Source organism: Vulpes vulpes, chromosome 8 (genome assembly GCF_048418805.1).
Source record: "Vulpes vulpes isolate BD-2025 chromosome 8, VulVul3, whole genome shotgun sequence".
Classification (NCBI taxonomy): domain Eukaryota; kingdom Metazoa; phylum Chordata; class Mammalia; order Carnivora; family Canidae; genus Vulpes; species Vulpes vulpes.
Genome location: NC_132787.1, coordinates 107,091,285 through 107,115,869, shown reverse-complemented (window position 1 = coordinate 107,115,869; position 24,585 = coordinate 107,091,285). Strand labels below are relative to the sequence as shown.

General features: G+C 45.9%; 1 long non-coding RNA gene across 1 annotated transcript in view; it reads left to right on the top strand.

Moving 5' to 3' along the window:
• Positions 1 to 15,765: 15,765 nt before the first annotated feature.
• LOC140599851 (uncharacterized) overlaps positions 15,766 to 24,585 on the top strand; it is a 38,936-nt gene continuing 30,116 nt past the window's right edge. Inside the window, exon 1 of the long non-coding RNA XR_012002832.1 lies at positions 15,766 to 15,895. This is a non-coding gene — a long non-coding RNA (uncharacterized lncRNA). The remainder of the gene's footprint in view (positions 15,896 to 24,585) is intronic.

The following is a 24,585-nucleotide window of genomic DNA, read 5'->3' as shown; positions in this document are numbered from 1 at the left end:
ATTCCCATCCTGACCAGTGTCAACCTACCAAGGTGACACCACTACATATGGAGCTAGGAGAAGGTGCTGGGGCCAGCCAGGGCAAGCCAGCTCCAGCAGACCACCAGGAACAGAATATGTCCTCCCACGTCAACATTAATAATCCTCAAAGTATCAATGGGAAGTGAATAATGCAGGTTATAGTATGATATTAGGATAGGTTGACATTTCAGTTCATAAAAAGAGGAGAAGTCAAAATTATGTGTTTTCAAATGACATTGCAATAGAAGTATTCCTAATTAAAATGAAACCAGACAATAAGCAAAACATCCCTGGAAAGAGAAAACTAGATTTCAATATGAATTTCTTCTGAGGTGAGGTTGGGAGGGAGAAGTAAAGAGTAGAAGTAGAATTGGGAAGTGTATTGTGTGAGATGGAAAGCTTCATCTGGAATATTATAATATTTTTGAGAAGATAAACTGATGAATTATATTATAAGTCATTTTTAAAGCAAAACAAGTACATACTTAACACCAGACCAAAAATATAGGGGGTATTTATTGCTTTGGCTTTCCGACTTCTGAGGAGCAGGGCACCTTTCTGACCTCCAGGACTGGAAAGCAGTGATGAGTGGATGGGGTCGTGGATGAAGGCTCAAGATTAAATGCTGGGACCCATTTTCAGTTGCTCACATTTAATCCTTTCAGTACTGAAATGCTGTCATCTAAACTTCAAGTTCTGGCTATACAGTGTACTCCAATGTTTTGGGGCTTTTTTTTTGTCTGCTGTCCAGGCCACAGAGTCTCTTATTTGCCAAAGAGAAATAAAATGAGGGACAGGTGCTTTCAAAATTGAAATGTCCTTTCAATGCAGTGGAATTATGCCTGAATGATTATGCCCCTCCTCCAATTCACATTTTGGAACCCTACCCTGGAGTGTGGTGGCATTTGGAGGTGGGGCTTTCAGGAGGTAATGAAGGTTGATGATATCATGAAGGTGGAGACCCCATGATGGGATTCTTACATGAAAAGACTGGAGAGTTTTCTTGCTCTCCCTCTTTCTCTCCTCCATGTGAAGACACAGCAAGAAGGTGGCCAACTGCAAGATGGAGAAGGACTCTTGCCAGAAACTAACCCTGCCAACACCTTGATTTTGGATGTCCAGCCTCTAGAACTGTGAGAAATAAATGTCTCTTGTTTAAGCCTTCCAATCTAGGGCATTTTGTTATAGCATCCTGAGCTGACGAAAACAAATGGCAAACATTAAAGAAAGAGGATCGAGAAATGTCAAAACCAGCCTCTGAAGACCTGAACACAGGTGCCATCTAATTTAAGACCTTGGAGATATCTTCACAAAGGCCAGCCACCTGGAGCAAGAAATGCTATATTTTATTTTATTCCAGGGGGTACAATGGATTGTCTCTGAGATATCAATGAAAGTAATTCAGTTCCTCTTGTCTCACAAAGGGAAGAAAGAAAGAGATTATAAAGAAATAATATTGACATCTAGGATGTTGGATCACACCAGTTAGAGAAAGTTACTCTGAAGGTAGCCAGATCTGAATATTTCCTTAGAAGACAGCTGGGCTCTAGCCTTGGTGGGGAGTATGAGGCATCAAAACGGGAGAGTGAATTACTTAGGTAACGCAGCTGTGTGGTGGCAGGAATGGGGCTAGACTTCCTATTACCAAGGCCAATCATGCTAGAAGGGCTGGAAAGAAGGAGATTGGACCTAAAGAGGGGAAATGCTTAAGGAGACATTCCAAAGTAGATCCTCATCACCTATATACTTTAGCTGGAAGGTATTTATTGTCAACTGCCCGTGCCCCTGTTACTCAGCTATCCTTTACACTTCTTCCTTTTCTGCTGCACAATCACCAAAGCAGTAGGTGATCCTTGTCTTGCAATACTGCATCTGTCTCCATATTGCCTTCAACAGCTTGCTCCAAAGTAGGAATTCCGGATCTCTCAGTTCTCAGGTAGTCATACATCACAGCTGGGGAAAATCAATGCTGATGGACTCCCCACCCGTTCGTGTCCTGCGATAGACAGATGGAGGCCTGGCACCTGAGTTGTGCTGACCATGATGCATGAGCCAAACAAAGGAAGGGGCTCCAAACATTAGGACAGAGCTAAGGGCAACATCCTTTTCACAGACAAGCCAAATAATTGTTTTGACTCATTATTATTCCTTAGTATTACAGCATTCTATGGAATCAATAGTTACTTGGCACCTATTAAATAATAAATAAGACACGGTCTCTACTACTGAGGAGAGATCTATGCAATCGTTATCAGTAATCTTGTAGCAAGAATGGAATAAAGGCTATGCCAGAGGTATCATAAATGGACTTTAGAATTAAATCATTGTAACTGGGGGGTTGGAAAGAAGCTGCTATTGGGCAAACTCAACAAGATATGTAGGATTTCATCAGCTGGAATGGAGGGGAAAAGCATCCCAGGGATTTAGATGTTGGCCACATGGCTTGGAGATGAAGCATTCTTCTTGAACTTAAACCTGTACACGGAAATGACACTAAGAAAAACATCACTCAATCCTGTCAATTCAGTGGAGGGACAAAAAAACAACCCAGTTGAACCAATAGTTTGGCAAGAGGAAGAGAAAATAACCAGCTGACTCACCAAATTGTGTTCTCTTTTTCAAGTTATTGCATTGATATTATGCACATTCAGGTGTAATTTATCCCAAAGGAGCTATTGTTTTGAGGAGCAGGAGATTTTCCTTTGCAGAAATAGTACAAATAGGTTTCTGTTTGTTTGTGTGGGCAGCGTGGGATATTATAAAGAAGCAATATGATGTAGAGAAATTGCCATTCAGAGATGTGATATGGCTCGTTTTTAACTGTTTTCAGCAAGGTGGATGGAAAAGTGTTGGATTGTCTTTGCTAGCAGGGCGCAAATCGGAGGGTCAGTTATACCACTGTGTACCTGAACAGATGCTGAAAGCACCACATCGTTCAGAGCTCTTAATCTTTTCCAACTGAGCAAAATGTTCAGCATGAACTTTTAAATATAGTGACACCTCATGTGTCCAATCTGCTGAAATTTGCGGCAGGAAACCAGTAATGGGGAAAGCTGTGAAGGTTTGCAGTGATTAAATGCTGCCAAGAGTCCGCATTTTCTTCGGAAACGTAAAGATTGTTGACTTGGCAATTGACGATCAGATAGGATGGGGTACTTTTTGTAATACATAATTATATCTGCATTATTTGATGGAGAAATCAAAGTTAGGGCTTGGACCTATGATGTTTCCAGTGTCAAACCGGAATAAAATACTTTTTTTTTTTCAAACTACTGATTCAAGTCAATATAGTTATAAACATTACCTCACAATATATGCCCTATTTTAGAATTCTTGATGAACGGTATGATAAAGTCCAATATAATTTGCTTACGTGATGGATAAGGACTTTCCATTTCTACCATGCCCATGACTGTTAAGAACCCTAACATGTGAGGCACCCGGGTAGTTCAGTCAGTTAACCATCTACTTTTGGCTTAGGTCATGATCTCAGGGTCCTGGGGTCGAGCCCCATGTTGGGTCCCCTGTTCAGTGAGCAGCCTGCTTCTCTCTCTTCCTCTGCCCCTCCCTCTGCTCATGCTTTCTTTCTCTCTCTCAAATAAATACTTTTTTTTTTAAAGAACCCTAACATACATTATTCCTCTCTCTCTCTCTCTCTCTCTCTCTCTCTCTTTCTCTCTGTCTTTCTGTCTGTCTCTCTATCTCTCACTGTGATATTTTCCTTGCTCTGGATGGGTATCGAAGTAAATGAGTGATCATAGTGTTTGCTCACTGGTAATATTTCTAGAAGGGAAAGCTAGTTCCTGCAACCAACATTTATTAAGCCTCTATTCTGAGAACGTGGATGCAGAAAAGAGTAAAGCCCCTTCCTTCATTACTGGCACAGGGTGGAGGAGAAAGAGACATGGTCCGACCTGGTAAAGGAAGTTGGTAGGTAAAGTCATCGAGTTATATATAGAACCCTGAGGACATGCAGCAGGGGTGATGAGGTTTGGGGTGGAGGGGAGTCAGAAAAGGATTTGTAAGACTGATGTCCCTGCTGAGCACCGGGCTCCTGGTTCTAAACTGTTGGATCCCGAGGGCCTGGAAAGTTTTAAATTAATAAAAAGTTGTTAAATGAATACATACATGAAACTGTGACCATACTGCCCTGTGGCGATGTGGAAATAATGAGTAGGAGTGCATCTTTAGCCACAGACTGGCATCTCCATCTACCCTCCCTGACTTTCATCCTCAACGTGATGTGGTCCTCGCCTCTCTTGCCTCCACCTTGCATGTTCATTTTTCCATTGTGCTTCGGCAGATTCACCAAGCTCCATGTCACTTGTTCCTGGCTTGGCCCAGCCTTCACCCCAACCACACCTGTGGGTCATCCCCACTGACCTACCTCTTGGGAGGTCACGGAAAAAGGTGATATGATCCAGCCACAGTCAGCAGTGTCGTTTTATTTATTAGTAGTTTAGTCCATTTATCATGGATTGTTTCAAGTTTTTCACAATGCTTTTGATCCCCCTTGTACGTCTGAAAGATAGGCCTAAATGCACCTGTTATTTCCATTTTTAAGCTCAAAGCCCAAGTCGTTAAAGCAAGAAGAACCACAACAAAGGCCAGGGGAATAGCAACAAATACAATGTGGTTTTTCTAATTCCTAGTCCAGAGTTCGCTTTTTCTTCTTTCTTTCTTTCTTCTTTCTTTCTTTCTTTCTTTCTTTCTTTCTTTCTTTCTTTCTTTCTTCTTTCTTTCTTTCTTTCTTTCTTTCTTTCTTTCTTTCTTTCTTTCTTTCTTCCTTCCTTCCTTTCTTTCTTCTTTCTTTCTCTCTCTAAATTCATTTTTTTTGTATCAGGAGTTTATTCACCAGAGCAAAGCCAGGAAAAGGACCTGGTGTGTTGCAGCGGGAAGCCACCCGAAATCCGACTGAATACCACCCATTTTCCCAAAGAAGATCCAATCTCCAACCTGTACCCTTGGACATGTGATGAGATTAAGGTTTGATTTCAGAGAACCAAATAAAGAGAGGCAGAGGGTGATTCTGACATTTTCGAATATGTGCTGGAAGGCTTTGACATCTGTGACCTCAATAATTGGAAGGTTTCGCCATGCTGTGAGGGGGGTGGGGGGCCAGCAGGCAGCCCCTGTCAGATACCATGTCAGATTGATAAATGCGTTATTTGGTGCTCTGTCAAAATGCTCATGCTAGCTGGGCGTGATCTCTCGCGCATGGAACCCGGGCTGCGCCATCTGCTCGCTCTGGAAGTGCAATCGCAGCCCGCACCCCGCGCCCCAGCCGGGCCTGCGACTTGCCCCAGTGCAGGGAGGACTCGAGCGCCTGGAGACACGCCAGGCTCCCATCTCCTGAGCACCGGCCTCGGCCTCGTGGGGACTTGGGAGAGTTGCTCTCAGGCGGCGTGGCCCGGGCTCTGATAAATCACCGTCGGCGTCCCTGCCACACTCAGGGACTGCTCAAGCCGTGGCTGAGCGCTAATGTTTTTATAATGTGCCGTCTTGGCGACAGATTGCAATGGGAAAGCAGGCTGTTCGATGCCCTTTGTTTCTCTTCAAACAAGGTTCTTTCAGAAATCATCACTGTCATCAAAGCAGGGTGGCGTCTGTGCAGCGGAGCCAACTGTGACCCGGGCCGCGCGGCGCTCCATCCCTTTGGATGGCTTTGCTGGCTGTTAGCTGCGGGGGTCCCGGCCAGTGGCAGGACAAGGGTGGGACCCGGTGCCTGGTTAATGCTCAGGCTCTGCGAGGACTCTGTCTTTGTGTCTAAGAGGCAGTAGGGCATCTTGGGGACACTGGGCTGGGACCCTTGACTGGGATTCCTTGAGCAATGTGGTGGCACCAGGGCTGAGGGCCCCAGAGCCCCCGGCCTGCTCCCTGCCATTTACTCCCCTGGCTCTGGGACTGTCACCAAAGCTCTGGGCCTTGATTAGTCCTTCCATGAAAAGGGTATATATATATATATATATATTGATTTGTGTCATAATGAACACATTATGATTTTTTTGATTTGTGTAATAAGGAGCATAGTATGATTTTGCCCTTCCTGCCACTTGGCTCCTTACTTGATAATGCTGCTTTTCTTAAGTTCAGGTGCCTTAAAGGCAGAGGGATTCTAGTAGAATAGCCATTGCAAGCCAGATTTGGAGGATAAAGCATCCCGCTATGTCACACAGATGTGTCACACAGATGTATCACCGTGTATGGATGATGCAGTGACCTTTTTTTTTCTGACCTTCCAATCTGAACTTAGACAATTATTTTTATTACTATTACTATTATTATTATTATTATTATTATTATTATTAGGACAACAGAATATGATGATACCTGTGGGGACAATTGCATGGCTGGAATGATCAAGGACCTGAAAGTCTCTTCTCAGGGGCCATCTGTCCACCTTCTGGGCTGATGCAGGTGTCCTGGTTTTAGTATTCTTGGCTGACGGGCATCTGGACTTAACACTTCCAATGCCAGGCAACTTACTATCTTGTCACGTAGCTGAAAGTGTCTGTGAAAGACTCGGAACACTTTGAAGGCTTATTGCAGGTGTGGGCGCCCGTCTTCTGTGAGGGTCCAGAGAGTGACATGTTGGGCTTCATGGGCCATCTGGTTTCCGTCACAACCGCTCAGTTCCACGGGGGTGGCTTGATAGCCGCCACAGACAATCCATAAGCCAATGGGCATCGCGGCATTCCAATAAAACTCCGTTTGCCAAGTTGGATGGCAGGCTGGATTTGGCCCCCTGACCACCGTAGCTGACCTCCAGCTAAAACTGTGTCAAATATATTAGGCAGGTGCAGTTGCAGTTTCTATTTGTCCCACCTGCAGCCTTGAGTATCTGAGAAGCAGAAGCAATCGTTGTTTCCTCCAGCTCCTTGGCGCTTTTGCTTTTCCCCTCAAATTGAAGGGGCACATCTTTCAAATCCAAGATACGCTGTGTGCACATGTTTTTCAGGTGATTTGTTTTTTAAACCAAGAGTTATTCATATGGTTCATTTTATTTTATTTTAAAGATTTTATTTATGAGAGAGAGAGAGAGAAAACGAATGAACGGCGGGGAGAGGCAGACTCTGATGAGCAGGGAGCCCGACGTGGGGCTCAGTCCCAGGACCCCGAGGTCATGACCTGAGCCAAACGCAGACACGTAACTGGCTGAGCCACCCAGGCGCCCCTATTGTGGTTCATTTTAAACACCAAACAGACATTAATTCAAAATATTGTAAAAGACAAGCTGCCCATGGCTTGGGGATGAGAAGTACTGTGTTCTTGCAGTAGAGAGAGAGGAGCATATGGAGTGGGATATAACTTTTTTTGTCTTTTCCAGACTAAGGAATGGTATTTATGTTTGTTTTAATGGCATCTGAAGAGATTTTGTGAAACCCAATTAAGGTGAGTGTCCCTCAGAGCCTTTCCTTCTGAGTGAAATGCTCTCGACCACTGTCTGCTGCAGGCTGAGCGGATACCAGACGGGATCTCTGACTACGTGGTCTCTCCTGTAAGGGGACAGCGGTGGCCAGGCTGAGCTCGGGGCACATGGGCCCAGGGCCAGGTGGGTCTGATTTTGATCCTGGGTCTGCACACAGCACTTCTTTCCCCTCTTGCAATCCCCCTGCATGTTCAGCAGCTCCTCGGGGAGAGGGGATTGATGCCACAAAGGGGAAAGGAAGGTACCTTCCTGCAATCATCAACCAGGCTGGTCCACAGCCGGCTGGCTTCTGTGACTGGGCCTCTCTTATGCTTCGCAGGCTCCTGCGGCCAGGCCATGGGCCGGGGATCTGCCAGCTGCAGCGTCCTCAGCTCCCCCTTGCCTCTGCCGTCCTGTACCCAAGAGTCTGTTTTTGCCAGGGCACCACTCTAAGCGATACCCCGTGCTCCATTTGGGCCACTGTCCACTTGGGTGGGGGGACTGCTGCCACCTTATTAGGATGGGTGCTCTCTGCAGAAGCGGCCTCCTGAAGGGTGCTCCCTTTCCAGTGGTCGCCCCTTCAATGGGGCCCAGGGAATAATGGTCTGGCCTGCTTTTGCTGCACACAACACACGCTCTCTCTCCTCACGGTGCACACGATTTGGGGCTGAGCCTGGTCTGTGGGTCTTTGTTCGGGAGAGAGTCTTTCTCTGCAGTAGTCCCAGCCCTCTTTGCAACTTTTATGTTCAGACTCTTCCCTCCTCTCCACTATTCAGAGCACCCAGTGGCTGTCTGACCCCACTCACACAATCTGTCCCTCCCAGGGGGGTTGTCGTCACGACATACCCCGCGACGGAAGCATACCGACACAAACAGAAGTGGGCCAGGGGTGGCGGCCACCTCCCAGGCCCCGCCAGAGAGAAGCAGACCTGCAAGCGCCCTGAGCATGATTCCAGCATGTAGTAAAGAAGTTTCTAGAAACAGTCACCAACAGGCTTGCGTCTAGCCAAGGACATCTCAGAGGCTGGAATTCCTCCCGTGTGCTCCCTGGCCTGTCTTGTTGTCTGTCTTATGTCCCTGCTAGCAGTCTTTGGAAACAGGAAACTGAAAGGATGTGAGTGTGTGTCAGGGAAGTCACAAGGGACACGCTTTACTATGTTGGCCTCGCTGTCGCTTATGTGGAGCCGGGGAAGGAAGTGCCCGTCCTCCCGGGTAGGCCGGTGCGGCTTGCACACCACCTGCCACAGGAAATGCACACGTCAGCCCTAAGGCTGTTGGTAGGTGATGTCAGAGCGTGACGTTGACGGGGGCTCTGGAACACTCTGGGCCATGCAAGGAGGTGGCTTCGGTGGCAGCAGGGCCCCACTCTGCCAGTCCCTCGGGTGGCATGCCCTGGCCTCAGGAGCTTGGGCGAGCCGACGACCTTGACCCTCAGTTTCCTTGCCAGCACCATACAAATGCTACTTCTATAAATACTATTTTCTCTAACTACCTCCCAGCACCACTTTTAGGATTAACTACAAAAGCACTTCATAATCTGTAAAGTGCTTTCCGAGTGCAAGGCTGTCTTATAACTGGTGACAGAGGGGTGGGTCTCAGGGCTATAGGCATTTCTCACAGATCATGCAGACACAGAACAGGATAGTGATGAAAAAGCATATGTTCTGTTCCCGAGAAGCCCAAGGTCTCGCATCAGCACGGGGTCCCGGACCGAATGCATGAATGGCCAACCTCAGTCGCTGCAATAAGTTCTGGAACCGCTTCTGCCTGAATTACACCATGGGAGGAAAGAAAGGCAAAAAGAGCACTGGGGACAGGAACTGGGTTTTGAAGTCAGACGTGTTTAAGTTCAAAAGCAGGATTTTCCATGTAGAAGCCAAGTGGCTTTGGAAATCCAACCCACCCCTGGGAACCCCAGTTTGCCCAAAGGTAAGAGAAGAGTAGCAATTCAAATATCAGTCCGGCAGCACTCTCGTTATGCAGAAGACGACAGCTCGAGAGCCCAAGAACTTCCTAGAACACAAGGGGCATGATCACTCCCCTCCACCATGCGGCAGGGGCGGGTAAGAATAAAAACCCCACACGGAGGTTGGGTACATCCAAGCTGTGCTTTGAAATAAGCGTATAAGTTCTCCAAGTGCAAGAGTGAGGGTGAGCCCTTCTCGGTAGAACATCAGGCTGCATGGCAGGAGTAGGACCCCTGGGGAGTGGTGCGTGGGGAAGGGGGAGGCATAGAGGACTCCCTGAGGCCAGTCATGGGTCCTTCATCCCTTTGACTTGACTCTCCTGGCATTTTTGCCGAAAGAGATCTGACCGTTTGGGATGTTTTAATAACAGTTTTATAGTAAGTGTGTATTTAGCTCCTCTTTTCCTTTCTCTGAGATTCCTACCCAGAGGGATTTTTTTCAAGGGGACAGAAAATGACCAGTGTTTATTTTCTGACTTTGACAGGTCCTTGTATTTCCAGAGGAAATGTGGTTTGTGTGAGAAATAGCAACTGAAGATGATCCAGTCCTGGTCTGCGAAGAGGAGTTCAGCCCAGGTGCAGTGCTTGAGTGTGAGGGGTTTGAAGAGGGAGAAAGAGTAGTGGTGTGTGAGCACAAGTGCACATGTGTATGCTCTGTGAGTGCTGGTGAGAATGTACACATGTGGGATGTGTATGCGAGTGTGTGTGCATGTGTGTGTGCATGCATGTGTGCATGTAGCATGTGCTATGAGCATGAGTATGTGCATGCATGTGCTGTGTGCATGGATGTGTGTGCTGTGTGCATGTTTGCATGTGTTTAGGTGCATGCATGTGTGTGTGCTTATGCGCATGTGCGTGGCTATGTGCTCTCTGTGTATACAAGCATGTGCATGTGAGTGCCTGTGCATATATATGTGTGCTATGGATATGTATGCTGTGTGTGTGTGCATGCATGTGCACCCGTCTGCATGTGTATGTGTGCTACGGGTGTGTATGCTGTGTGTATGTGCATGCATATGTGCCTGTGCGTGTGTATGGTGCTACAGGTGTGCATGCTGTGTGGTGTGCATGCATGTGTACTCGTGTGCATGTGTATGTGTGCTATGCGTGTGTATGCTGTGTGTGTGCATGCATGTGCACTCATGTGCATGTCTTTGTGTGCTACAGGTGTGTATGGTGTGTGTGTGTGCATGCATATGTGCCTGTGTGTGTGTATGGTGCTATAGGTGTGTATGCTGTGTGTGTGCATGCATGTGCGCTCGTGTGCATGTGTATGGTGCTATAGGTGTGTATGCTGTGTGTGTATGCATATGTGCCTATGGGTGTGTGTGTGTGCTACAGGTGTGTATGCTGCATGTGTGTGCATGCACGTGTGCCCGTGTGCATGTGCGCTGTGGGCATGTGTGAGTGTTGAAGGCAGGAGGATCCCCAGGCAGTGAGGCAGGCCCCAGCCCCTGGAGTCTGGTGGCCGAGGCTCCCAGCACAGAGGCCACGAGGGAGCAGCTGTCGGCACCACTCCCTGGGTGTGTGTGTTGCACGGCCGTGCACAGAGCTGGCGCAGCCGCCAGCCTGCAGGGGATCTTGGCTGGTCTCCTCTGCTCGAGGCTCGCACGGGCGCTCCTGCTGTCCTTGGGGGCCAGATCCCATTCGCTCCGATGAACTCTCCAAGCCAGTGCTGGAAAAATGCCGCCATCCGTGTTTGGACTGGGGTTAGACACACGTGCACTCCTCTCCTCCCATCAAGCCAGGGGGAAGCAGTGTCGAGAGGGCAGCACGGGAGGTGCAGGTGTGCTCTTGGGGAGGTGCCAGGCCTGATGGGCACCAGAGGCTTCGCATGAACATTTGTTAGGCTGGAGAAAGTTCCTCACAGAAGCAGCCAAACGGAGACTTGAATGTTTGTCATTTCATAATAAAATCCAAAGAGATGAGTAGAAACCACCAAGTTTTCGTCTTCACCTGGGAAGAAGTTAATATTATTTAGGTGAAATGTGAGATAGCCTCCATTGGGCTCTTTTGTCAGAGGTCAGTGACACGGTGGGCCAGTACGTACTCCCAGGAGATTTACTCTGGGAATAGAGTCACGTTGACCTGATTCGATGGCTGTTTGTTGACCGAGAAATATACTATTGTGCGGTGTAGACAACAGCCAGGGAAGCAATGGGGACCCAGTGAGAAGGGATGTTGGGCACACGTGTGCCGAGCACCTTCCCTGTGCCAGCGCCGACCTGCGTCCCGACTCCGCGTCGGTGCTGACCAGGCCCAACCCTGCAGAGTAGGCATTACTTCCATATGACAGATGAGGAAACAAAGGCGCAGAGAGGTGAGGGAATTTGCCTGAGGTCACAACTGGTGGAAGACTCAGCGTTGGAACGGACGTCTAGCTAGTGCCAAGTCTTATACTTTCCCCAGTGCATGACGCCATCTCACCGAAAAATAGTCTTTAGGGAGGCATGTGGGTGCAATTACCAGTGTTTCTGCCACACTCTCCCATGAATGCCTCCGTCCTTTGGGAAAATGGAAGAGCAAGATCTCACTCATTCTTTGCAATGATGCACTCCCTACTGGTAGCTGAAGATTTTCCTTTATAAAATCCAATCATCAAAAAAGAAGATGACCCTAATATCACTGTTTTGCGAGTAGTTTCCATCCATCCATCCACTCATTCATTCATTCATTCATTCATTCTGTATTCCTTTACAGACATGCGACTTACGTACAGGGAATGCAAACAATGAAGGAAGAAATGAGGAAGCAAAACCATAAAGCAGAGGGATTAGTGCTATGGTGCTAAAATGTAATATAGAGTTTTCTTGATAAAAAATATATATATATATATATTTTGTTGGACTCCGATGTCTACCAGCACATAATTGTGCTTGCTTTCTTCTTGGGTTTTAGATAATTGGTGGTCAAGCCTCTTATTTTCTTTCTTTTTTTTAAAGATTTTATTTATTTATTCATGAGAGACACACAGAAAGAGGGAGGGACACAGGAAGAGGGAGAAGCAGACCGCTTGTGGAGAACCTGATGTGGGACTCGATCCCAGGACCCCAGGATCACGACCTGGACTGAAGGCGGAGCTAAACCACTGAGCCACCCAGGCTGCCCATGTTATTTTCATAACACCCCTACTTTTTCTTTCCCAGTTCATTTCTTTCCCTTCTTTAGGTCTTCACTTTGCCCATCTATAAAATGGGGTGGTGGTTGAATTGACCCTGACCTGAGCAGCAAACTCTCAAGACTTTTCAGTTTTACCACTCTTCAGCAGTGCCCTACATTAGGATGATGCTGAGGGCAGACAACGAGTATTAAAACACACACACACACACACACACACACACACGTACTAGGAATTACACAAATATTTCTTTTTTTTTCACAAATATTTCTTATACAGATTGATAAACTGCTCCAAGCTGACCCATACCAAAGTCAAACTGCAGATACTCAGCTACCATCTTTCTTCTCGATACCATATAGTTTGGCCTAGAATCATTTCAAACCAGAAAGTGAGCCATACAGGGGACCAGTTTTCCCTGTACTTTCATAGACACATTCTATGGTAGAGTTCTGCTCTAGCAATCAAGTAAAATGGCATGAGTACGCTATTTTTAGCTGGCATGGATTGTGAGAAGATCATCCCCAAAGGAGCACAAAGTCCTTAAACTTTCAGGATACAATCATTCACTTCCTAGAAGTTTTGGGTCAAATGTAAGTTGGGCCAGAATCCATTTTATTTCTTCTGTATTTTCCTGTCCGTCACACAAGTTTAAATCATAGAAGCCACATAAAGATAAGATTTTTTAACATTCTGGCAAGGAGAATTGCTATTCTAGATGGAGTTGTGGAGAGGCTGCATTTTCTTCTAATATAGAATATTTATAATTTAATTTGAATTATAGAGTGAGAAAAGCCAGAATCGCACAATAGAAGGGAATCCTTATTAAACAGAAAACCTCACTTCAAGCCAAAGTACTATATTCTTAAAAGAGAAGAAACACCTAATAACCTATATCATCAGCCAATGCCATGAGCTGCCTTTTTTTTTCAACAAAGAGAAAAAAACTAACAAACCCTGGTTTCCAAGAAAAGTAACACCCATAAAACAAAGCATTCATAACTTATGAAATCAGATCTAAAGTCCCCACTTTACTAATTACCTAAAGTCAGAGATTCCAGATGAATTTATTAAAGCTTTTACATTTTAATTGTGCATAAAGATTAAGAGAAAAACACACATTATAAAGGAAGTTACTGGAGCATCTTTGCTTAACTTGGAAAGGCAATAGGCCGACAATGCTTCTGTGACTCTCAGCCCCTCACCCAACTTCCAGCCCACTTTTAAAAGGAGATAAAAAAAAAATAGTAGCAGTGAGAATTTCTAAAGAGAAAAGACAAGAGGGGATCCATATGTCTCTTGGTGTTTGGGAGGACAGAGACTAGCGTGTCAGAAGCAGGCATCAGTTTCTAGACTAGAAACGTCTACAAGAATAAAGCTAGCTGGATCTGCCCCAAAGTCAGGGCAGTTAGGAGGCTTACGTGACAGCCCACTGATCTTTCAGTATTTGGTGGACAAATTCATGAAGTATTTCCCTTGGACCAGAACAATCCCCGCAGAAATTTGCTGGACTTGGGACATTCTGAACATTCTCCACTCCAAAGAGCTCTCTCCACCAGGCCAAAGTGACTCTAGAATAAATGGTTTAACCTGGATAGGCCCTAAGGAAGAGTTGGAGGGTGTCAGGGGAAGAACGCATCACCTGCATTAGGGGAAGTTTATGTGGAAGATCACTGCACATCCCAAGAACCCACAGCCGTGCCCCTTGGGAGGATTGAGCATGGGGGGATCTGGCAAACAGAAGGGACCCGTGATGGAGGAGTCAAGGCTGCTCTGTGTATATATGTGTGTATATATATATATATATATATATATATATATATGCACACACTTCCCCCATAATTCTGTATTATATATAGTGGCATTCTCTCTCTCCTTGTGCTCCTTTTGCTAACTTTACATTTGTTGAAAAACTAGAATATCTTACCTCTGAAATGTTGATGCTTACATCTTTTATGATAAAAATAGTAAATATGTTTCTTCGTTGGTTAATCTGACCCGAATCTATGAATTATAACGGTGAAAAAGCCCCAAAACTTTCCTTATCCAGAGCCTACGGTGTGCCCAGCACACATAGTATTTTCCCCTTTCCCTCATGTCAATACTGCAAGTAGGAGCATCATCCCTACTTCACCTATGATAAAGCTGGGGTAACCAGACAGGTGGAGGAATGTTCCTAAGATGACGAAGGGAAAGAGCAGAGCTGCCATTTCCGTATTTCTTACTTGAAAACTCCGTGCTCTACACCACATGCTGCAAATTATAAAGGCAAAATGGACCCCCAGCCAGAGTCCGGCAGAGGGTAGGCACTTACAATATATTTAATCGAATGAATGAATAAATACATGAATGAATGCACTTTGGTCGGGTGAGCCATGCTCTCCAATTGCTTATTGGAGTAAGTGACGTTACTGTTAGGGTGGATGATCCGAAGACATGGAACATGACCTCGCATCCGTGAGTTGCATCTGCGAAGATCTGAGACCCAAAGGAGAAAGGAAGCAAGAACATCCCACTGAAGTTGAAATGACGTTCATAACTTCTTTTCCGATCTGTGCCCAGGTGTCAGGTAATTAATGGTGTCTCCCAGCAGCCATCCAGGCGCCCCCAGAGGCATGCAGGTCCCCCCAGGGGAACTCACATCAAATTCTTTTGTGGAGGGGAGAAAGAAATCTCCCTCCTTGGTTTTTGTTTTGTTTGTTTTTTTGCTTTGTTTTTTTTTCCCCCTCACTCTTTTCTTTCTTGAGTCAACCTACTTTGTGTACCCACAGACCATGTGCTGGGCCCAGGCTGCTGAGATGGAAAAGTCAAGGGGTCCACCCCCAGGAGCTCACGCAGACAGAGCAAAGCAATCCTAAGGGCACGTTCCAGGCTTCTGCATATTGGCACTTCTCGAGGCAGAGCCCATGGGGACGCGCTGCCTTTGCCTTTGTGCGAGCGACACTCCCTCCCTGGCGCGCTCTTTCTTCGTTTTTTGGCTCCAAGTAGATGCACGTCTGTGTGTGTGTTTTAAAGTGCAGTGAACTGCACAGTGAAGTTCTTTTTCTCTGCAGATTTTGTAGGTGTAACATCTCAGCCCACACAGCCCACCTGCTCCAATCTCTGTTTCATCTTTAACAACTGGTGTTTTTAACAGTGGTGCTGACTCTGGATTAGCTACGGAAGCATGAAGCGACCAGAGAGATGTGAGTCACCGGGCCCGTTGAGAGGAGCCTGGAGCTGTCCAGCGGATGGCTCCAGGCCCCCTGCCCCGTCAGAAGGGAGAAGGCCGTGGACCCAAGTGTGGCCGCTGGTGGGAGACGAGTAAACAGAGGACGATGGTGGGGCCGTGGGGGTGCAGGAGGAAGAAGTATAATGAGGTGAAAACCTTCTCCACATGCAGGTGTGTGGTTAACATTTTGGTTTCACTTTGTGCATGTTTTCGCAGGAAATTTCACAGGAAATTTCACATTTTTTTTTCCTCCCAAGAGAAGTGACCTGATGGGACAATGACAAATTCCTTGGCTTCTGCGTGACCCCCCAAGGACACTGTGCGTAGTTCTGAGGCTTGATGAGGGCTCTCGTGAGCTTGACAGATGGGAACTGTTTGATAACTTATAACCTTTTATGAGAATCCCAATCCTGGAGCCATGCCCTAGACTTCAGAAGCCTGTGTTGTGGCCCCCACCCTTCCCCCTGGGAGTGAGGAGCCTGTCCCAGTCAGCTGCCATCCGTCCAGCACGTCACAGAGCCCTCATCTCTTCTCTGGATTCACATCGCAGACTAGTAGGACAGCTGACCACACTGTGGTAGCATTAGGGTTGTTTAGAAAGACTTTGCATCCACCTCTCTGTGGACTTAACGATGTATTTGTGTTAACTGTGCCATTAAAACTTAGCATTATGTGACTTGCTGTGCCATGTTAGCCCGCAATATTCTGGAGAGTCACCCTTTGTTACTCAGGGTCCTAGAGTGAAGCCAGTGATGATGGTGAGCAAGTCTCCACAGAGGCAGGACGGTCCATCAGTGTGAAGGACACAGGCTTGTCGGTTATGTGAGCCCTTCGTGACTACTGTGATTAGCTCAGCAGCCGGAGCCCACCCCCTGCAACAAGAGCTTCAGAACACAGTTGCTTGTGTTCTCGCTCCTCTTGCAACCACGCATGGGCATGCCATCCCATGCCAACCCCAGTGATGGTTCCTACCATGATCTTCCTGCAACATTCATTAGCGTGGTCCAGTAGTGCTGCCTCCAACCCACGGTTAAATAATTCTCCAAAGCTCGATCATGTAGTCTACAATCAAAGTTCCCTGTTCTACAGGTTGGTTCAAGAATACATGTTAGAGTATTTTAGATATTTAGACTATTTACTATTTTTTATATTCCCCAAATGAATGAGACCATATAATGTGGGAAGGAGAGAAAATGAGTGAGAAATATCAGTGAGGGGGACGGAACATGAGAGACCCCTTACTCTGGGAAACAAAAAGGGGTGTTGGAAAGGGAGGTGGGTGGGGGAGTTGGGGTGACTGGGTGACGGGCACTGAGGGGGGCACTTGATGGGATGAGCACTGGGTGTTATGCTATATGTTGGTAAATCGAACTCCAATAAAAAACATACAAAAAATATATATTTAGACTATTTAGAGCAACTGTTGACAAACTATGGTCACAGCAACTTATTTTCGTAAATAGGGTTTTATGAGTCTTTGACACGCCCATCCATTCGCTTAGGGACTATGGCAGATTTCATACTACAAAGGCAGAGTTCTGTGGTCATGACAGAAACCTATGGCCCATAAAGCTGAAAATATTCACTACCTCCCCCTTCACAGAAAAATATTTGCTAGAAGAATAGTTAAAATCTTCCAAATATGTTGACGTTCTTGGTCAGAATTTCAGGAAGCATTTAACCCAGAGGATCCAAGGTTAGGTATCCAGTAGTGGTTAAAATGGGGCTACTTTAATTGCAAAAAAAAAAAAAAAAAAAAAAAAAAGCCATCTACAGGCTCTAGTAGCAGTTAGATTACTTTGAATCTGAAAGATCAGTAACTGCATCCTTCATCTAGAGGCTTGAGTCTCGGGGAGCCTGTAACCCCTTTCTAGCTACGACCAGGATCACACTGGCCTCTTGTATGAGATGCAGGACTTGAAAGCTCTGGGCAATTCCTCCTTTTTATCTGACTCCACCAGGTCTGAGCTTAGGTGTCACACTCCAAGGAGGATCCCCTGAGTCCCAGATAAAGCGAGGTCTCCTGGTTTACTCCTCATTCACATGCTTCATACCCCTGTGGGTCACCTTGTGTCACTAGTTACTTCTTCCTTCCTGACTTAGCTTCTGGCTCCGCAAAGCCAGAACCTGTCTGCTGCCTGACAACGTGCATCCTGGCACAGGGCCTAATGCAGAGAAGGTGCCAATGAATACTTTGGCACTGGTGAACACCAGCTAGAGTCCTAAAGGCTGGGGCTACAAAATGCAACTCATTATGTAGTCTCAGGAATGCTAGTCCACAAAACTCAGGGCCATGAGCATGTAACTTACTTAACTTCCCTGTAACTAGACTCAAGCTTATGAGCAACAGCACATAGGAACTCCATTGCTGCTTGCAAGGGGTCACTTAACTCATAAACCCAGAACCCCAGACTTTAGGGCAGAACCCAATTCCTTCCTCTTTGGAAACTATTCAAATCTTAAATTCTTGCTTTCTCCTTTTTTTCTTTTCCTTTTCTTTTTCTTTTTTTCCTTTAAGGGAATCAGATTCTGGATGAGGGCTGTAGACCTTAGCTCATGGGTGGCCTGGCTCCGCTTACATAATCTTACACGTTACCTTTTACCTTCTGTTTCACTGTAGTCTTGGCTGGCTTCTCATTACACTGTCCGCACCTCCATCCTTGAATATGCCATGATCCCTAGGTTGTACAGCTTTCTTTCAGGAACCATTACTTCCTTGAGACTAGAGGCCAGCTCTCAGACATTACTGGGTAGAAGGTGGGTGTGGGTGGAATCCCCAAGTGGTATTGGTTTCTGTGGATTCTGAAAGTCTGCTGTCAATCACATTGCCTGAATCTGTTGTTTATGTGTCATAATGGGTTAAGATGGGACTTTCAATTAAATGAAAGTTTTGTAGGGAACACCTTAGAAAGCTCTCCAGTGCCCTTCTGCTATGGGATCTCCAAGTTATCTAGAAATTCCATTTGTCCTGCTTTTTTTTTTTTTTTTTTAATTTTTATTTATTTATGATAGTCACAGAGAGAGAGAGAGACGCAGAGACACAGGCAGAGGGAGAAGCAGGCTCCATGCACCGGGAGCCTGATGTGGGATTCGATCCCGGGTCTCCAGGATCGCGCCCTGGGCCAAAGGCAGGCGCCAAACCGCTGCGCCACCCAGGGATCCCCATTTGTCCTGCTCTTATGCCCTCTTTAGGCCTTGGACAGAGGGGTGGGTTAGGGACATGAGCGCTGTCAGAGACTCATGGCCTTTTAGCTGTGTATTTAGCTCTTCCTTCCTCTCAGCTGGATGCCAACTGTTGAGTAGCCTCTCCAGAGGTGGGAAAGCTTCCCATCATACCAGCCTGTGCTCTTATAAAGAATGGTATAGTGTGGACATAAGCACATGTCCCCAGGTTCTGATTATGCTCTAGAAGAAGAGTTTTCTCTTTCAGGAGCCTGGCTCCTAGTATAACAGGGCTAGACTCTCACAGTTATGGTCAATACAGTGAGAGCCAAGAACCCATTCTGGAATATTGATATGCAACATCATTCCTGTCGCAATAATCCCAGCTATCACTGAGGCATAGTAAGGATTTAATTTAAAAAGAAGAGGGCCCAGACCCTGTCCTCTAAAAGGCTACAGACTAGCGGAGTAAGAGATCCATTAACAGATGCCTCCGACGTTGGGAGGAACATATAACAAAGAGACGAGCACATTGCATCCTGCAATTAAGGCAGAGATGCCTCTACACTTGCCCTGCCTCAAAGTCATTTATGATTCTCTTCTACTCTATTTGAACACCCATATTTCCTTAGTGTCCCCCAGTTGCAATGATTTCTCCCCAAATTATTACTACTTTGGAAGACAGATACTTGTGAAGTGCTGGCTGCCAAAGATTGGTGCTAAGTGAAATGAAAGGTGAATCTGACCTCAAAAAGGGGCCACAAAAAAAAACAAGGGTGAAGACATAGCATGAAGAAAAGGTTTCAACAGCTGGGAGGGGGGTTCATTTCCAAGTGAACGGAACAGATAATCACCCATGGAACTCTCAGGGACCGAGTAGCCAACTGAGAGAGGGAGTTTTCTGGACATCCCTGTGGGGGGAAACCTGTTGTTTGCAAACGCCCACCTTATTCTGCCAAAAAGGCACCAACCCACCCTCCACTAGGACCTGGGATCCTCAAGATGCATCCCTAGATCAAGCCAATAGCTCGCTTCTGGCTTCTCAGTTAATGTTCACCGAGCTAGATCCTTTCTCCCACAGCATCTGCTTCTTGCTGACTCGTGTCCATCCTGTCGTCAGCTTTGTGGCTTTAATGAGTCAGGTTTTATTTTCCTGTTTCTCTTCCTAGGCCATGTAAGTCCTCCTTCCAGACTTTGATACTGCTTGGACTGCCTTCCAGTGCTTGGCTCTTCCGGGTTCAGCTTTTAGAGCCACAACCATGAATTTGTCTCTAAACAGAACCAGTAGCTAAAACTCAGCCTCCCAGATCTGTCTCTGTTTGAAGCCCAGGAAGGAATGTTCTGAAGCTAGGATGGTGTTGACCAGTGGGGTTTGTCCTGGAAGAAAGAATACTGCCCCTCAGATCAGCAAATTATTGGCACTTCCTCTACTCTTCAGTCGTTTTCAGAATGGAAGTCTCAGCATGAGTCCACACTGTCTACTTTTATTGGGGTGCCCAAGGCTGAGACACATATCTGCGGCAGTGTCCCTCAGGAGCCCTGACATTTGCAGAGGTCCATTCTGTGGGTGGAAAAGCATAGGTGAAAGGGGATGAGGGGATCCCTGGGTGGCTCAGTGGTTTAGCGCCTGGTTTCAGCCCGGGGCGTGATCCTGGAGTTCTAGGATGGAGTCCCGCGTCAGGCTCCCTGCATGGAGCCTGCCTCTCCCTCTGCCTGTGTCTCTGCCTCTCTCTCGCTCTGCATCTCATGAATACATAAATAAAATCTTTTTTAAAATACCTCTAAAAAAGGGGGGGGGGTGATGGGATGACTTACCCGGAACAAAAAGTCACGCTGATTTCAAACTGGGCCTCATGTTATCAGTTGAGAAACATTAAAAATGCTGCCTCTAGGGTCCCTACCCCCTAGACCCTGATCTACTTGGTCTGGGGGTGCTACTGGGGTGCTGAGCATTTTAAAAGCTTCCAGGTGATTCTCATGGGCAGTCAATGCCTAGAACCCCTGAGCCAGTTAGTGGCCAACTAAGAAATTAATCACAGGTGTCCCACCCAACATCCAGCATGATCCCTTCTTTATTAAGAGGAGGGACCTAGATTTTTTGCGTTTCACAGTGTCAGGGAACACTGGGGCGGGGTGGAGGGGGTTATCATAAGGGCTGTCCCCACCCTTTGGTGACTCTCAATATTTTGTCTATGGTTTGTACCATGATTTTTTTTTTAGCTCTTTCCACTGCTCAACCATAATTCTTTAACTGTCAGTTCTGGGGAGTAACAAGCCGGTTTCAATAGACTGGAGAAATCGCAGCGCTTTTTCCCACAGGGCAGAAAACTTAAGGGGTTGTCAACAAAAGAAGAATAAAAAGCAAGCTTTCTGCTACCAAATGGAAAACTTTCAACAGACTCCTAAGGTCCTTCTGGCAGAACTTTTATGTCAACACCCAACCAACACCCCAAGCTCTACGGTTAATGTGAGAGAAGAGTCCCTAAGAAACGCGTGCTAGCCAGGCTCGTCAGGAGTCACTCACAGGCACACAGCTCTCCTTGCTTCAACCCCACAGGCTGGCAGACTTTAATAGGACACGGAAACAAGTCCTTGAGAACACTGTAGCGCTTTATTTTGGAGGTGTTGCTAACCCTCCCCCATCAGAACCTCAATATGCTAGACAACAAAGCAGAGGTGAGGTAAAACAAAATGTTCAAAACCCCCCCAAAATAGTAATTGGTGAAGATCAAAGTGTAGCTCATAAAGTCTGATAGAAAGTTTTTCTAGAAGGATTTAATTCTCTCAAAGGAATGATACTGGGTGAGAGCTACAGGCTTCCTTTGCAATCAGATCTGTCTGTGATTCGTCAACTCTCATGGCAACTTGGCAACTTTTTAAGAATTTTTTGCAGTTTTTTTCACCTTCTCTGTTGGTTAGAAATACAAGTCTGTCTCCTGGGTGACATTAAGGTGTTTCTAAAACATCACAAGCAGCAATGACTTCATTTTATCACATCTTTTTTTTTTTTTTCCTTTTGAAAGGCGCATGGATACAGCAGATTCCATCCGTATGAAATTTGCGTTAACATACCCGTCTTTAATTGTGCCACATGGCTACCACGTTCTTACACCCGAGTAGTTTAATTGTGACAATAATATTCTGAATAGCAGACTCTTTCCTCACCCAGATTTTACTATGTCTTCCTTTATAATATGTTCCCCAACCTCCCCACACACATCAAGGTGAATTTCTTCCTTTTCTCTAATCTGCTAGCTGTGGGTTCTCTTCCCAAGGACAGTATTTACTATCTTGCATTCTTATGGTCTACATTTTACATTTTTGTTGTTCTGCTAGTGTGTGTGAGTTCCTTGAAGGCACATGTCATGGTTTTTGAAACACTTGGCCCAGATTATTCCACTAATCAGGGAAGGCTTGTTGTGCTGAACTGGGTGGCGCAGTCTACCACCCTTTCTACTGCACAGCTGAGGCTGGACACACTTTTCTGGAGGCCCTCTGAAGATGCTGGTTCTCTACAAGGTGAAGGTCATGCTCTGTGACAGGGGACCCCATGCTGTCAGGCACCCGGGGGGTTAGTTTCTGAGTCTGCAGGACAAAGCACCCCAGAACCTCACTGTTCTGAGGCCAGAAGTCTGACTGAGGCTTAGGCAGTGCTCATTCCTTAGGGCTGGTGCAGGAGCCTCCCTTCAGCCTCACATCCTACCTCTCAGTAACTATTGTCATATTCACATGGCCTTCTCCCTGGGTCCTATCTGTCTCCAAATTTCCCCTTTAAAAGGACGCCAGTTGTACTGATTTAGAGCCCACCCTAATGACCTTGGTTCACGTGATTATGTCTTTAAAGATCCTATCCCCAAATAAGGTCACATTCTGAGGCTTAGGAGTTAGAATTTCAACACTAATCGGGGAGGACAGAATTCAAGCTGTAATACCTGTCTTCTGACCCCTTTTGGCAACCACTCCCTGCTCGTCCTACCAGCTGGGCAGAGTCAGAGTTTCTGGGCCTTCTTGCTTTCTTACTGTTGTTTATATTGCCTGGGATGTTCAGCTTCTTTTAAGGTGAGATCAAGACTCCATTCCTGGTTTCCTGCACCATAGGCCTCTCCCTCCAAGCCCTCCATACCCATGTAGGCAGTGCAAATCACTCTTGCCTGTATGGGCCACTGTCCCTTGTACTGTTGGCCACCAGACTGTGGACAGTATTGACATCTCCTTAGTCCATTACCTGTGAACCCCACCAGGGTGGGAATGGGTATTTTTCTGCTAACTCTAGCACAAAGCACAGTTCTTAGCTAATGTTTGTTAGATGAATAAATGACACAGGGATTGCAAATAGGTTTCTCCTTCCTTGTTAATTCCATCAGGGTGATGACAGAAGAGATGTGTTGAGAACAACTGAGGGTATCTGGGCCCATCTGGAAACCGTGCCATGTGCAATTAGCAAGGTCTCCTGTGGATACAGCTGGGGTATCCAGGGCCTTCCTTCATATATTTGCCAATCCATTCTTAAGGGTTGCAAGGAGTATAATTTTAACTTGAAATATTAGAGAGAAGAAAATAAATTCCTGGGTTTTCAACCAGAAAGTAAAGGATTCCTGAAAAAGCTACCATGGCTTTTTGAAGAAATGGCTTCAAAGAAATAAGAGGAAGGCTTACAAAGCTCCCCAGTGATGAGGATCCAGAACAAGGACCTGGCAGTCATTGCATGGGATGGAAGTGGATGAATGGATGAAGCCAGCATTTTGGAAAATAAGTGCAGAAAGAATTCCTTGAGGATGCAAAGAATTCCATAATATAGAAGCCAACTCCAAATTATAGTCGGTAGATTATCAAGCAGTATACATGTCTACTGACCAGGGAAAAGAATACATATTACCATCCTCAAATCCTTCAGTCATTTGTCATAGCCTTACAGTGTATAGTTTCCATATGATAGGAAAGAAAATAACACCCAAAAGAGGAAAATACAGTTAAATAAAATATAGCTGACAACTCAGTTTCTGTATGCAAATACACATGAACAGTGTATTCATCTCTATGTAATGAGTTTAAGTTTTTGAAAAATGAAGAACTAAATTAAGGTATGTAATGTCTGCCTCAGAATGGAGATATATGAGTTTTAGATGTGGTTCTGAGAACAAGATAAAGTTATGTTAGTCTGTATGTTAATTAGTTGCCATGCAAACACTTTTGCACACAAAATTATCCAGTATTTGTTTTATACCTGAAAAAATAGCTAGGCCAATCTAATAGCAAATCTAGCTATATAAGAACAAGAGCAAATTAAAGAAAAAGCCAGCGCTTCATATACACATAAAATTTCTGGTTTAGAAATGACTCTCCACACAGTTTTTTAAACATTTGATGAAAAACAACTTAGAACATTTCAATTAGGTAACAGAACGTAACTTTCAAGTACCTGCAGTGTTTAATAGGGTTCCCCCAGTTGTCATTGGGGGGGATATGAAGAATTTTGTGCTGAAATTTAACAATGGAGTTATCTTGACTGGTAGCTCTTCAGAGGGAAACTTCTAGCATGCAAGGGCATGTCATGGTGGTGGAGCGGCCATGTGTGGGCTGCAACCCCTAGTGGACATGGTCATACGTGTCCCCATGTGGACCAGGTGATCCCACCATTTTGGCAGTGGCAATCAGTCAGAATCAATCAAGGCAGATACCCAACACAGATTTCTTTCTTC